This window comes from Nyctibius grandis, chromosome 2 (genome assembly GCF_013368605.1).
Source record: "Nyctibius grandis isolate bNycGra1 chromosome 2, bNycGra1.pri, whole genome shotgun sequence".
In the NCBI taxonomy this organism is placed as follows: Eukaryota; Metazoa; Chordata; class Aves; order Nyctibiiformes; family Nyctibiidae; genus Nyctibius; species Nyctibius grandis.
The window spans coordinates 66,275,402-66,289,466 of record NC_090659.1 but is presented as its reverse complement, the minus strand read 5'-3'; the positions used below and the strand labels follow the sequence as shown (position 1 = coordinate 66,289,466).

Genomic DNA, 14,065 nt, shown 5'->3' with positions numbered 1-14,065 from the left:
AAACCCACCACGCTCTATTTCTCTGCTTGTAAGACAGGCTTTCCTTTGCTGGAGTCACCTTGGCAGCCCTCACCTGTGCCTGCTCCAGGCCAAATCCATCTTATTTGGACATTGGTGACCAGAAGCATGCACAGCATTGCAAGTAGAGATTGGCCGCACGAGAAGCAGCCTTGCGCCAGCAGCTTGCTGTCTTTCCTAGACAATCCTTGTTTCATACATCCTTGAGCTGTGATTGCCTTTTCCACGGTTTGTCACAGTGGTGTCTCCACAGTCAGTCAGTGGTTGATCAAAGCATCCATGATGTTCTTCTCTGCCATGGCCAGCTCCATCCCCAGGTTACAGCTGAACACCTTCGTGTCTGTGTCTGCACTGATGTGTGGGGTTCATGTCGCTGGCTAGAAATACTTTGTTCTTTCAGACTGGTTCTCGTTCTCCAGATTTCAAGGTCATCATCTTCTGTCATACCTTGATTCTCCTCTCTTCCCGTTGCCAGATGAGCTTGAGTCATCGACACATTTCATCAGCTTATCTGGAGCTTCTGAAAAACACAGATCTGGTGTCCCGGAGATATGAAACTTAACAGTGTAATCAAAGTGGTTGGTTTCTGCATCTGTGACTTTATAGCCCCTCCAGTCTATGTCCCCGTGGATGACTTCTCCTGGGACTGACCCCATGTCCAACTAAGCCAATCATAAACCTCCATTTGATTTTGTGGGGCACTTCATTGTCCCCACATTTTCTGTACCTTTCTAAGTGCAGCCTGTTTTGCCTGTTTCCAGTATGGTGCCTTAATGGTCATTCCCCTACCTGGGGAATTAAGTGGAACAGGCTTTCCCTCTGTCTGAGGTATATACTTCTTGAAGCTGTATTTATAAATCCATTAATTTAGATACTTTGAGAGCTCTCAGCTCTGATATCACGACATGAGTCCCTGCCTGTAGGTTTCCGTGAGGACTCTTTCGCAAGAGAAGAGCCATTGACACTCATAGTCAAGGGTTCTTAAAAATTTTCTGGCCAGTGATGTGCATCAATATGTGCTTACACTGTTTCTGTGAATAGCAAGTGAGATTCTGTTTTTTTCTTGCTCCTGTGGGTGGCTTTTTTTTAAAAAAAAAAAAAAAAAGTAATCTGTAAGATTTATCTTCCCCTCAGTTCTCTTTTTCTTTTGAAAGGAATGTTTCATGCTTTTGCAAAGGGTGTGTGTGTTGGACTCCTTGTTTTCTTTTGCTTTTTTCCCCTCTTCTGTCAAAATTCCATCTCTGTTTTCCATCAAGGATATGTGAAAAATATTTTCAATATATATCATTAAATGGTTTCCTTGTTCTTATACTACTCCCTAGGCATCTGCTGCTGACTGCTTTTGGAAACAGGATACTGGGCTGGATGGACCTTGGCCTAACACAGTACAGCTGTTTTTATTTTCTTAAACGCTGAATCATTTGTCAGAAAAAGTGATTTTTATTTATTTACTTGCATGCAGCTGCAATGGCTCTTGAGAAGCAGAGTCTGCGGTTTGCTCTTGAGAATATGAAGATGAATTCAGAGGTGTACAACAACTCATCTAAGTAATTACAGAAGTGTTCCTAATTGTAACCTTCTGCTGAGCGCAGAGGCAGTAAGCGTGTGTTGCAATGAAGTGTGCAGCTTGCAGAAAGTCTGGATGTTTGAGGAGGAGGAGAGCCAGAGAGCCCAGCAGCAGGGAAAGAGGTGAGCTACCCCAGCTTGCACTCTGGAGGGAAAAAAGTCGTGCCAGAGGGGAACAAAATCTGCCCAGGACTTAGTAGCTGTTGTTGCCATTGCTCGGGAAGGGGAATAGTAAAGAACTGGATGAGGTTTCCAAATTCCATAATACCTTATGAAAGCTGTAGATGATAAATGTTTTATTAAATAGTCAGTTTAGCAAAACTTTAAAGGCTCGCAACTACAACCTTTCACGCCTTCTTTTTGAAACTTCTGTGTTTTAACATTGATTTTGATCCTTAAATATTTTTTCCTTTTAATATGTAGAATAATAAAAAGTTAGTGTTCTTATAGTTTTTTAAGAAGCAGACATAGAAATGTGAGCTCTGTTGCCTTATAATGTTCATTTTTTTGTATTCCTAATTCATATACAACTGAAGTCAATAACAGGTTTGTGATGTGCTGCAGTGAGCCCAGACATGACTGGGAATCATAGAAATACTGTTATTAATGACACTGGACTAATGAAGATGGTCTTAACATGATAGCCTCGGAGTGAGGTCTTTTAAGATTCCTGGGCATTAATTTTACCTGTTTATGTGGCCATATGTAATGGTGAAAGTTTTCTTGGGGTTAGGATTTGTGTTCACAGAATTTCCAACCAATTTCTACATTTGGACATCAAAGTTAGACTTTTACTTTACTTTCACTGTACTTTTACAAAATCAGAACTGATTTTGTAATTAAGTGCACTATCATCTGTTTTAATTATTTTCCCCAAGGTTAGTGTTTTTCACTTACTGTTTTTTTAAATTTTATCATTTGATGTGTTCACCTTCTACCTGTTTGTTCTTTTTTATATTTTTAAAAGGAGCTAGAAATTTTGAAAACCTTGACCCTTATTTTTGTGTTATAAATTGTCAGAACATTTACAGATACTGGGGTTTGTTGACTTGTTGCTCAGGAGTTAGTTAAAGTTGGCTGAATATCTGTCCTAAATACTTCCTGGCTGCAGTGATTGGAATAGCAGTTTTCACTCCTCCAGTGGCGGTAAACTAGACAACAGGCAATATATTTTTATCTGACTCCACTGCCCTTGAAGCACTTTCATTTTAAGGAATGCCAACATTTATTTCTATTTTAGGTTTAAACAAAGAAAAATTTAAACTTCTGGAATATGAATTTATTTTTTCTAACTATAGGGCAGCTGAAGAGACGTAGGAATATTAGTGTTAGCACCTAATCTATTCACGAACATGAACAAAAAGAAAAGACCAGATGCAGTTTGTTTTATATATATCAGTTACCTTTCCAAATGGAAAATGATGTTTATCTGAAGACCATTAAATAGGTGCTTATGTATAGCTACTGACTTGAACACAAGCTCAGGCTGGCCCGCCCCATGTTTTCTGGGATCTGCCAGTGCTAAGGTGAGGGGTGTTGGGATGGGCTGGATAGGGTTCTTTACTGTCTTTTCTGCTGGGCCCTCCGAGACGGGCATTGGCTTGTAGACAGCACCAGCAATCCCACACCTTCTAGTGCAGCTACTCAGAGCCATCCTGCATAATCCTTCTGTCCATGTGGGAAGGGGCAATGGGAACTGCAGGCATTGAATATTGCTGTGGAGTACGGTGCGGTGTCCCAACAGCTGAGGAACTCCACCAGCCTCCGTAGACAGCTCGCTGCTTGAATCCGTGAGCCATGATGCCTGCTTGGGCCTTGCACGGGCACAGAGAAATGTCACAAATAGACTCTCTCATTCCCACGCTAGCGAATGCTCAATTACCCGTACTCCCCTACAGCATTAGGAGGTTTGTGGGGTTTTTTAGAGTGTTGGAGAGCAGTGGTAACCATCACATTTCCATCATAGCAGGCTTGTCATCATCCTCTTAGCTACCGTCAGAGAGATCTGAAAAATACTTCATTGTATATCTAGGGTCTAGTGTGTGTGTGTTTTTTAATAGCAAGCATAAAAGGTAGGTTTAAAGCGTTAGAATCATGTTTTAGAGGTCTTCATAGGTTATCAAGTTTTTGTGTGTCTGCAAGAAGTACGTGATAAATTGGCAGACAGATGTTAGATGATATAGAAATTGTTGTGTGGTACTCAAATAGCTTAACATTCTCCATCTGTGATCAGATGTATCTGAAATTGTTCAGCTTTACTCTGAGAGACCCTCATTAATTCTGATAGTCCATGAGTAGTTAACAACTCTGTGTAAGGCTTTGTATTTCCGAAGAGCCATATTTAATTACCTAGTCATTGGCCTTTATGTTGAGGTTTTTGTTAAGTGCTGAGAAAAGTTCTTTGTATCAGACTTGCTGGTGTTTTTGCATTGTTTCACTGTAGTCTCCAAACTGGTAATTCCACTTGTTAAACTGGGTTGGCTTTTGCAATCTCCTTTGTTCTGGGATTCTCCTTTGCTTCCCCCAGTACATTCCAGAAATTGTTTGCTTGCAGGCAACTCTGTTTATAAGCTTGTTTCATTTCTGTTTCATGTTTGAAAAGGTTTTTCATAGCTCTTACCTTTTCTTTGGTTTTGCTATGATGTGTTAATCAAATGTTCCTTAACTAGTTAAAACTGAACACTTTATTTGTTAAATACAACCAGCCAAGGGAATCCTTCGGCATGCATCCCCATTCTTTGCTGTCTCTCTGTTTCATTGTTCTGAGGATTATAGCATGGGAAAACTAATAAAGCATGGTCTACAGTATGGTGGGTGGCTGTACATATGATGAACCTTCTGTTGAGGCCTTGATACCTTTAAAATTCACTGTGTTTCTTCTTAAAGCAGAGTTGACATTTAAAGCTAATTTGACATTCTCTGTTCACTGGAACTTCAAGACCGGGACTACCATTGCTGAGAAGAACTCAGATAAATACTTGCTGATGAAACACTGAGTTTTCAGTGTGGCATGGTAAAGTAAAATAAATAAAAAGCCCAGGAACGTCTACTGGAGGAGACAATTTTCTTTAAAAGTGTTAACAGCACTGCTGCAATCTTGATACCAATTTAAAATTCATTAAAAGTTGTTTTCCCCATTGGCAGTTTCTTCCTTTCTACTGAAGTTACTCATCAAGGAAGATCGAGATTATTTACTATATTCCACATGATCTGCTGTAGGAAGCCAAGATACTTCTAATCAGGCTGCTTTTAAGGTATCTAAAAATCTATGAAAACAAATGGAACTAAATATTTGTAAAGCTAATAATGATGTTTTTGGGGTGCATTTGTGTTTACTCATCTCCAAAGCAATCTTTGCATCAGAGGCCATATCTTTAGAGGTGTATATATATATATATATATATAAAAGTTATAAAAATCTAACTTTTTGTATGTGGTTCATCTGCCTATATATATAATCCACATATGCTGTATTGTGTGGCTTGCCTACCAATGAGGGGAGATAAGTGCAGTCCTCCCAAGCTCCTGCATCTTTTGCCTGTGTGCTTGCGATCTATTTGGCAGTGCCTAGGGTCAGAGCTTTGCCCTCGTATGAAGATGCTCCATCTGGCTCATAGGTCTTCCAGAGGATCCCTAATGAGTTTTAGATTCCCATATTGTGTTTGTTGGTATGCTGACACTCCTGCAGAGCAGCTTGTATGCCCCCAAGACTGGCCTGAAGATGTGAAAACATCTTTGAAACTAGATCTTTCTTTTTGCTTTCACTGCTTTGTTTGTTTACTAAGTAGTATAGCATAGGGATTTAATAGCCTAAGGAGGGGTATTTTGTAGGCTGCCTGGTGAATGAGTGGTAGGAGGTAAGTGACGGCTTGTGTCAGGAGCTGTATCTTTTGGGCATGATTTTACATTACTTTTGACAAAGAAAACCTAACTCTAGTCTTTGTCTTGCTAGCATGGCAAAATAGCTCCTAGTGCTACATACACCAACCTTTGTGCGGTCACTGTTGGTTGAGAGGATCCTCTTTGCTGTGCTGGAAACCCACAATGAATATTGATAGGGACTACAGGCTGGTTAAAACGGTTAAAATGTTTTAAAATGTTTTTTAAAGTTTTAAATATGTTAGTGTTAAATTTGTAGAATCTTCTAAACTCCCTCCCACCGTCTCTCCATCCAGACACTGAATCCCCAGTGATTAAACAAGGGAGTTGGTTAAACCCTGTCTAGATGCTGGTTAGTGATCTCATATTTTGACTATTTCTCTTGATGAATGGTACTCATCCATCACAATTTTTCTTCACTGAAAAGCAGCAGGATGGGAAAAAATACCGATTTGGCCATTTAAATACTTCTTTTCCAGACTGTCTGCAATTACAAAGGCTTTTTGAAAAATCTGAATCAAGATTGTTTCAATTATGATTAACATTTCATACCATACTACATTTTAACCTGAATGTCCTTCAGATTGAATTTGACGTGCCACAGCAATTGTAATCACTTTATGATGTGTGTATCAGACAAATAAAAATAGAAAACAGAAACAAATACTTCATGGTTCCTGGCTATGAAAGAGCCACTCTTATGAAAAGCATGAGATCATTATGCTTTTTTTTTTTCCATAAAACTTTTTTTTGGTTTGTGGAGTCTTAGTTTAATGTGTTCTTCAGCCTTGTGACATTTATAAAGAATATTTAAACCAAAGTTCTGCAATGTAGCTGTGATGAATGATTCTTCTGGGAATGACGAAGACATGGTTCAGCCATGCTACAAGGCCAGATGGTGAGCTGGACACCTTCTCAAAGGCTGTGTCCAGTTTTGAGGACTTGGTGGTTGTAGCCTTCTCCTGCTTTCTGCTCCAGAGAGGAAAGTTCTCAGCGCTTCTGTTCACTCCTGCTCGGAAGCAGAGAGAGAAAAGGTCTGTCAGCCTCAGGTAGTGTAATCTTCACCTAGAGTTTCTCACTTGGTTGTTGTTGCCACTTTGGCGTAAAAAGCAGTGATGGAAGCCTTGGCTGTGCCCTTGGCTTCTGACCGCATCCTGGCTCTTCCTCCTTGGCACCCAAACAAAGGGAAGCATTTGACAAAAAGATGTTTGTTTGATGGGAATCTGTCTTGTGACTGCTGCTCAGATAAGGTGCAGGCAGTGAAAACACTTTATCCACAAAGGAAAGTCATAAATTATGTGGTCGTTTGGTTCCTGCTTGAAGAACAGTGTTTCAGACCCTGTGTTAGTTTCTCCTGAGAAACAGATGAAAGTGGTGCCAAACCTGTGAAGGCTTCCAGGAGATAGACAGCGAAAGCAGTCAGTCTGTCACTGTTGCAGGGGAACCTGCTTGTCATCTGTAGAAACTTTAAGGGGAAGGAAGAACAAGTCACAAAGGTGATTTCTTTATCCAAGTGGGTTTGCATATATTATAGTAGATCTCATAATAGCCTGTCAGTACTTGACGAACTACTTTTACCTGCTAAGAGTTAGGGTGGGAAGGTATCATCTTCAAAATGCTGAAGAAAACAAATCAGAGAAGAAGTCCTTGTTCAAGTCAAATGGTCATGATGTTTTTCTTTCTGCATAGATCATTAGGGCTTTACTGTGACACTGGAAAGACTTGGTACACTAGTACACAATCCCTTTCGATGCAATCTGAAATACAACAAAGAGTTTGCCTTTGAAATGATGTTTATATGCTTATAGGCATTATATTCTCCAAAATGCTGTTCGGTAACTATTCTGCCTGTAGAGTGCATCAGCTGGGACGTGTGATGACTATTTGCATTAAAGTATTTCTGGACAAATGGTTCAGCAGATTTCGGTTTTAACATGTTGCTGAATTTTTTGTTTACTGTTATTGTGCTTAAATGCTTTTATTTCTCCGTAAGTACTTGGAGTGCCTGCAATCATTAACCTTTGGCCAGTGGTGTTCATGAGACATGCATGAGTGTTTTATTACCAACAGTGTGCCATCATCATCACCTGGATTTAATCTTGCCCACCACTTTCCAAATAATATCCTCCTTTTCTGCGGTTTGTAGGTTTCTCAAAATGCAATTATCTGGGCTGAAACAGATGAGTGACTGACTCAGAATGTTTATTTAAAGTTTCGGTGAGACACTTCAATGATTTTTGAGAAACAGCTGAGATGTAGATACCTTGTTTTTCCTTCTTAAGTGTTTCTTAAAACGGGTTGGGTATTAAACTTGATTTCTCATTGTTTACAGCTGAACCTCGAGATCTAGCAGCAGAAGGGTTGCTCTGATATCAGTAATTTGCCTTATGCTATTTTTGTGAAATTTCACCCAAATTTGGTCATTTTGTAAGTGTGAAAACTCACCATCTATGCACGCCTAGCAGAGGCCGTGTGTGGGCTGGTGTGCAGATCAGATAGGCTCTGCGTGCACTGAACTGGCTTAAGACCGAGGACTGAGCGCAGCTCGCTCTGCATTTGCTGTGGCTGGTGTCAGGTGTTGGGAGCGGGGAAGAGGTGATGCTGAAGGTGAGGAAAGGCAGAGGAAGAGGAGAGCTGGGACAAGGTGGGAGTTCGCCCAGGTGAACTGGATGGGAACCAAGAGCTGAGGAAAACATATGGGAGATGTGCTGTCCAGGTAACATTAGTGTACGCTCTCTTCCAGCCTTGTATTTTCCTCTGCCTCAGTGGTGCATGTCACAGACAGATTTCTGGAGAGGGGATGGCATGTGGAGGGGGTCAGGTCTCCATCTAAAGGGTGCTGGTGCAGCAAGCGAGGCAGGCAGTGGTAGAGTTGGCAGGAGGTGGCCTCCTGGTCAGGCTTTCACTGGTCCTCTGGAGACCAGCGAGCAAGTCACTGAAACTGGTACCTTCACCGCTAGCCCTTAGGTGGCTGGACTCTCAAAACCCAAGAGCAGTAGGAGTCTAGCGGAGCACCTGCATGTGCCACGTGGATGCAACGGCAAAGTAGAAGGAGAACAGAGATCTGCAGCCAAAAACTGAAGGCACTTCTCAGCTCTTTAACCATATTTGGTCTCAGTTTATTCTGTGTAGAGTGGGAGTAATGCTGTCTAGTCTCACAAGAAGACCACAAAATTCATTAATAATTTAGCAGAGCCATTCCTAATGTGATCCTATAGAGCCAGCCCTATGGATAGTCTCAAAAGGAAGTTAGTATCTTGCATTCAGGCCAGGAGATTAGATGAATGTGTGTTAGACTACTACTCCTTACTGACTGTCAGGGTTAAAAGAAATACCATTCGAGTGCCTACTTGCTGTCTGGGAAAGCAGGCTGTGTAAAATAGTAGGTGTGGTCATGTAATTGAGGTTGGTATCACCACATCTACTCACGACACTGATGAAGACAGGTACCATGGACATCGGAATACACTGACAATGTTGTTGCAGTATAATAAATGGTAGGGAGTCCGGTGTGCGTGTTCCCCTGAAAGTCACGGATATACGCCTTGGAAAACCTAGAGGCAGTGTTTTAATTTGAGATTAACCTAGAATTTTATTTAATTGGTGCTGAATCTGTCTTAAGGAAGAGAATAATTATCTGTTCCTTCAACACAGTATTGAGAAGGTATAAGCACTCTCAAGACCACAATCACATGTTCTAGTACTTAGACAAATATAGCATTCAAGGAAGGTAATAAGACATCCTAATGTGTCTTATCTTTTCTCATAACTGTGATTTAGCTGCCTAATTCTGTAATCTACCATTTGAGATAAATTTCACTGTATTATACTTCTTGCTATTTTTTGCTAGATCTTCTGGAAGCTTCCTAATACTGGGTGGAAGGGGACAGATCAGCAAAACATTCAGCAAAAAGAAAAGGGTTTTTTTGGGGGTTACTGGGATGCCAGGGCTTCATTCTTTCCTCTTGCTTGAATTTCTGGACCTCTTGCTATCCTCTTCCCCCCCCTTTTTTTTTTAAGCTGATCTGGTTTGTTGATTCTCTGGGTATTTCTCACTGACAACTCTCATGTCCTGCTGCTTCGGGGCGGGGGTCTCACTGCCCCTCCTGCTAGGAGTGCTGGTTTCCCCGTTCCCTGTAGAGGGAAATGCGAGGTGTGTCAGACTGAAAGAAAAGATGGAAACTGAAACATATCACTGATGTTAAGAAACCAGTTCCCAGGAGAGGAGGAGCACGGACTGGACATAGAAAAGGCTAGGAAAGATGCCTGCTTATCTTTTGCTTTTCAGGTCAGGCACACTTGGTTGCTCTCTGTAGGTGGTCCCATAGTGATATGGTGTCTTTTCATCTCAATAATTTGTTTGCCACTTCTCATGTGGTTATAGATAGTATGGGGGGTTTTACATGTGATTCTTCTTTGGAAATGCAAATATGTTTTCATTTTTCGGAGTTTTTTCTTTAATTTGTGCTTTTTAACGTGGTTCCAAGTGCATGGGGTTTCTAAAACACCAAGAAGTTTCTGTGTGTTTTCAGCAACTTCCCAGTGAGTTGAGAGCTGGTGTCAGACTCCAGCCCTCGCTGGCTTGTCCCAGGAGTGAAGCTAATGATTTATTAATAACGCAGCTGCGGTTCCAGCGCTGCCGCTGAGGATGAGTGAACACTCCTACTCCGCGGAGGGACAAGACAGTGTACTTTTCACCTCTGCAATTACATAAGGTGTCCTCGGCAATTTATGTATTTAACTCGGCTCTTGCTTTTTCCTTTCATTTGTAAAGCGATTGGCCAAGAAAGTCCCCAACAGGGAAGAGGCCCAGCAAGCCCCAGCTGGACTGGGAGCCCTGGTGTGTTGTTCAGTGCACACATGGGTGTGGGGTGGCCTGGCCGAGGTGAAAGCGTCCCCACAAGGAGAGGCGGAGGGACTTGCCGACGGCAGATCAGGTCACCCCCGTAGTAGTTCATGACTGCTGGGCATCCAGCTCAAGAGCTGAGGGCTGTGACATGCCGGTGGTCAAGGTGGCCGCTTGCTCCCGGTATGTTAGGTCCACCCTTCTCCATAGCACACCACTGGGGTCCCTTGGTACGTAAGGGACTTGCTACATTGTGCTGATGACCTTTTCTATATGGTGGGACTCTTCCAGATAATGGGCCTTTTCGGAAACTCGATTCACTGCAACTCTCAAATGAAGCATCTTCTCAAGGCTTCTTTGGGCAGGTGGCTCGCTGTAGGAGGCTAATGTGGTTGGTTTTACAGCGCTCTCCTCCTCTTCTGATCTGGTCAGCCAAGCTCCTCGCTGCCAAGGCATGTCTCCTGCTTGTCTTTGATGCCATATAACTGATTTTATGGCTTTTTCTGAGGCATGTTAAGATTCCCACTGCATTGTTGAGGGAACCATTGTCAGCGTAGCAGCCCATTGCCTGGTCCTTTCTGGGCTGCTCACCGTTTGGGCTTATAGGCATCTCAGCAGCAAAGACCTGTCCTTGCTACTGGCTCTTTCTTTTCTAACCTGGTTATGGTGGAGGATGTGTGGTATGGACGTTGGAGAGTGTAGTCCGTGTGCTGAGACGTTGTGACTTTCCTTCACAGACCACCAAGAGAGAAATAACGTGTCTCAGGGCTTGACTGTCAGTTCTGCAGTTGTCTTTGCCTAGCTTTTCACTGCAAAGTAGTGTTTCCAAATCAAGGGAGTTTAATCTCAGTCCTGTTCGCATAAGCAAGCTTGCGTTCAAGCGTTCAGCATACGTCTGCTTAAAGGCTTTTATGGGAATTGTAAAGGAGGTGAGGAAAGAGGTACGCCAGGAAATGGTGCCGTGCCATGCCCTTCTTCTTGCTTGGTCTTCTGCTGTTCTTCTGATACACTGCTGTTGCTTTTTCTCTTGCCAGCTGACTTGCAGTCAAATGAACTTACCTTCCTTTACTGGCATTACTTCTGGAATGGCTATTTTTGTCTGCTCTGGAGATATTGAGAAAAGTTGAAGAAAATTGCCTCTTTCTAAGATCTTTTCTTCTTCTTTTACAGTTCAATCAAGTTAAACTTAATGGTAGAGTATGTTGTTTACCAGCAAAAAATCGGTGTCACCTTGAGTTACCATGTGGTCCCACCTGCAATTTACACAGCTCTCTTCTGTCTTCCACAAAAACACTCGATCCTTGTGATAAGTGGGTGCATTAATGCTGCCCAGCCATCAGCTAACTGTGTGTAATTCTGTATTTTGAGACTCCATAAAGGTTTTAGACATTTTTTTCTATAATGCAGGAATCTGCGTATACGTTGACTTCTCCAAAAGGGCAGAGTTGAAGGGCTTAAATCACCACTCTGCCACTGCAACCCTTCTTGAGTGGCATGGCAGGCTGCATCTAGTCCTTCCACAGGAAGAGCTGTATGTTTGTTAGAGCCCTGCAAAAGGTGACTTCACGTCCTGTGAAGAGTCTCACCACCCATGTAATAGAAATCAGATGTTTCAGGAATTTTAACTAAATGAGGTCACACTTCCCTCTGCTTTCTTTATGTTCTTTCCATAGGAGTCTTCCCCTATGCTATGTGTTGGCTGCCTCTCATTCTGCGAAAGTTGCCTACACACATTAGAGTGAAGGTCTATTTCAAGGGTTGTCCACAGTGGCTTGTGATGTACTGGTCAATGCTTGTAGCCAAACATGAAGCTAAGATAAAAATAACTGGTTTAGATTTTGAGTGCCGGTGAGGGGGAGCGGAAACGGGAAAAGAAAAAGAAAAGGAGCTATGTAACTGAGGAAGAAATAATCTTTATTTCCCTATTATTCTCAAATTATTTTCAAGGCAGTAAACACAGAAATAAAATAAATTTATATTAGTTTAAACTGTTGTTTCTTTGTCTGAATTTTCTTTGTCTTATTTGTTAGAGTGATCTCGAGGATGTTTGTCAAACGACTTACAGTTTCATAAGTGTCTTTTTTTTTGGCGACTGCAATATCTGCTTGAGTTCTTTCTCTTCTGAGCAATTTAATATTGAGTACACTTCCCTTGATATTGCAAGGCAAATTGTTAAGCCATTCTCTATAGCCATCCTTCTCAACATTTGTTTGAAAGAGCATCTTGAGATACTCGGAGCTTTTTGTGCATTGCAAATGTGCTCTTCAGTAGAACATTTTGTCTTTTTCCATTTAAATAAATATCTCCTATTAAGTCTTTAGTGCTAAGACTCTTACATCATTTAGACATTCCATCTTTTTGTAAGACTTCCATTTTTCTTCAATATTTTTCTATTTTTTTCTGTCGGTTACAGGCAGTTCTTGTTCTCTATTAATAAAATGATCATTTTTATTTTACCAACTTTTAGTTTCCTACAAATAACTGAAATCATGAGAAGAGCAGCTAATGGGTTTTCTTAGCTTGTTGGAAACTGAATCAAGCTGAAGTCACCTGAGAATTTTTTGCCTTCTTTTCCTGTTCTACTTTAAAGTAAGAAAGTGAGTTTGCCTTCTGCTTTTTCTTGAAGTGGAAGTGTGTAGGTGCATATAAATATCTATGCACACTCACTAACTTTGGTGGACGGCCTTGCAAGGTGGCTTTAGAAATACAGAATTAATTTCTCAGCAAATTTTCTAAGTTATTTTTATTGTTGGTTTTTGTTTGGGTTTTGTTTTTGTTTTTTTTTCCAGGAAAACAGATCCAACAGCTGAAATATTTCAAGTGTAACATAAGAGATGCTTGTGGTTTTTTGGAATACATTTTTTTCCTTTAGGTCTTTGTGCTGGTAAGGTGTACGGCAACAAGTGAAGTTTGAGGCATTTGAACTCTCTATCAAAAGCTTAGTATTTCTGTTACTAGTACAGTTTGGTCCTTTTGAAATTATTTTTCTGAAATAGTTCAAGTATGTCTCATTTTCAAGATAAGGAATTTTATTCTGATCTACATTTTTTTCTGTAAAATTAGATACAATTCTACTAAGGCTAAAGGAATCGTGCTTTCATAAGCATGCAACATAAGCAAGTCAACATACTCTAGATGTGAAATTATGCAAAATTCAAAAAGGTTTGAATCTTTTTTGTATACCTTAAGGAAGAAATAAAATGCTAAGTTACATCTATGGCTAGTCATTCTTAAGGCTTAACTAAATCCCCTAAGTCCTTGCACATATGCTTAACTCTACAGACATGTATAGTCCTACAGATTGTTTGAGATGGTACATACTCACAGCAAGTGCGAAGGGAATACTTTAATGGAGGTACAATGTCTGTTTTTTCACTTCCTGAGAGAAGTTAGGAAGCAGAGAGACCTGCATACGAAAATTGAATTCCCACATTGTGATGCTAGGTGGAAAATACTTAACTCAGTCCAAACTGAAGTCTAGTGGTTTTCCTTGAGTGTTGAAAGTGCTGTTGGTGATTGAGCTGTCATGTACTAAAATATATAGGGAAAGGCATAAATGCAAGTCCTGTAGAACAAGAGGAATCATCCCTCTCTGCATATGAATGCACAGTCAGTGTTTTATTTTTTTTTTCCTTTTTTGGTATTTCTGCATTTGAGAAATAACATTTGAACTGGATATTTTGGGGTGGTAGAGTTAGTGTGGCTGTCTATGGACAGGAGCAGAAGCTTAAGTATCTGAAAATACCCTGCCCTCCG

General features: G+C 41.0%; 1 protein-coding gene across 8 annotated transcripts in view; it reads left to right on the top strand.

Moving 5' to 3' along the window:
* Positions 1 to 14,065, top strand: part of MBNL2 (muscleblind like splicing regulator 2) — a 109,440-nt gene that overhangs the window by 54,969 nt on the left and 40,406 nt on the right. Inside the window, exon 1 of one of the 8 annotated variants that reach the window (XM_068395587.1) lies at positions 4,760 to 4,838. The exons of the other annotated variants lie outside the window; for them this stretch is intronic. The gene's annotated coding sequence lies outside the window, so the exon portion shown is untranslated. Of the gene's footprint in view, positions 1 to 4,759; positions 4,839 to 14,065 lie in introns of those variants that run through there. 8 annotated transcript variants of the gene reach the window in all.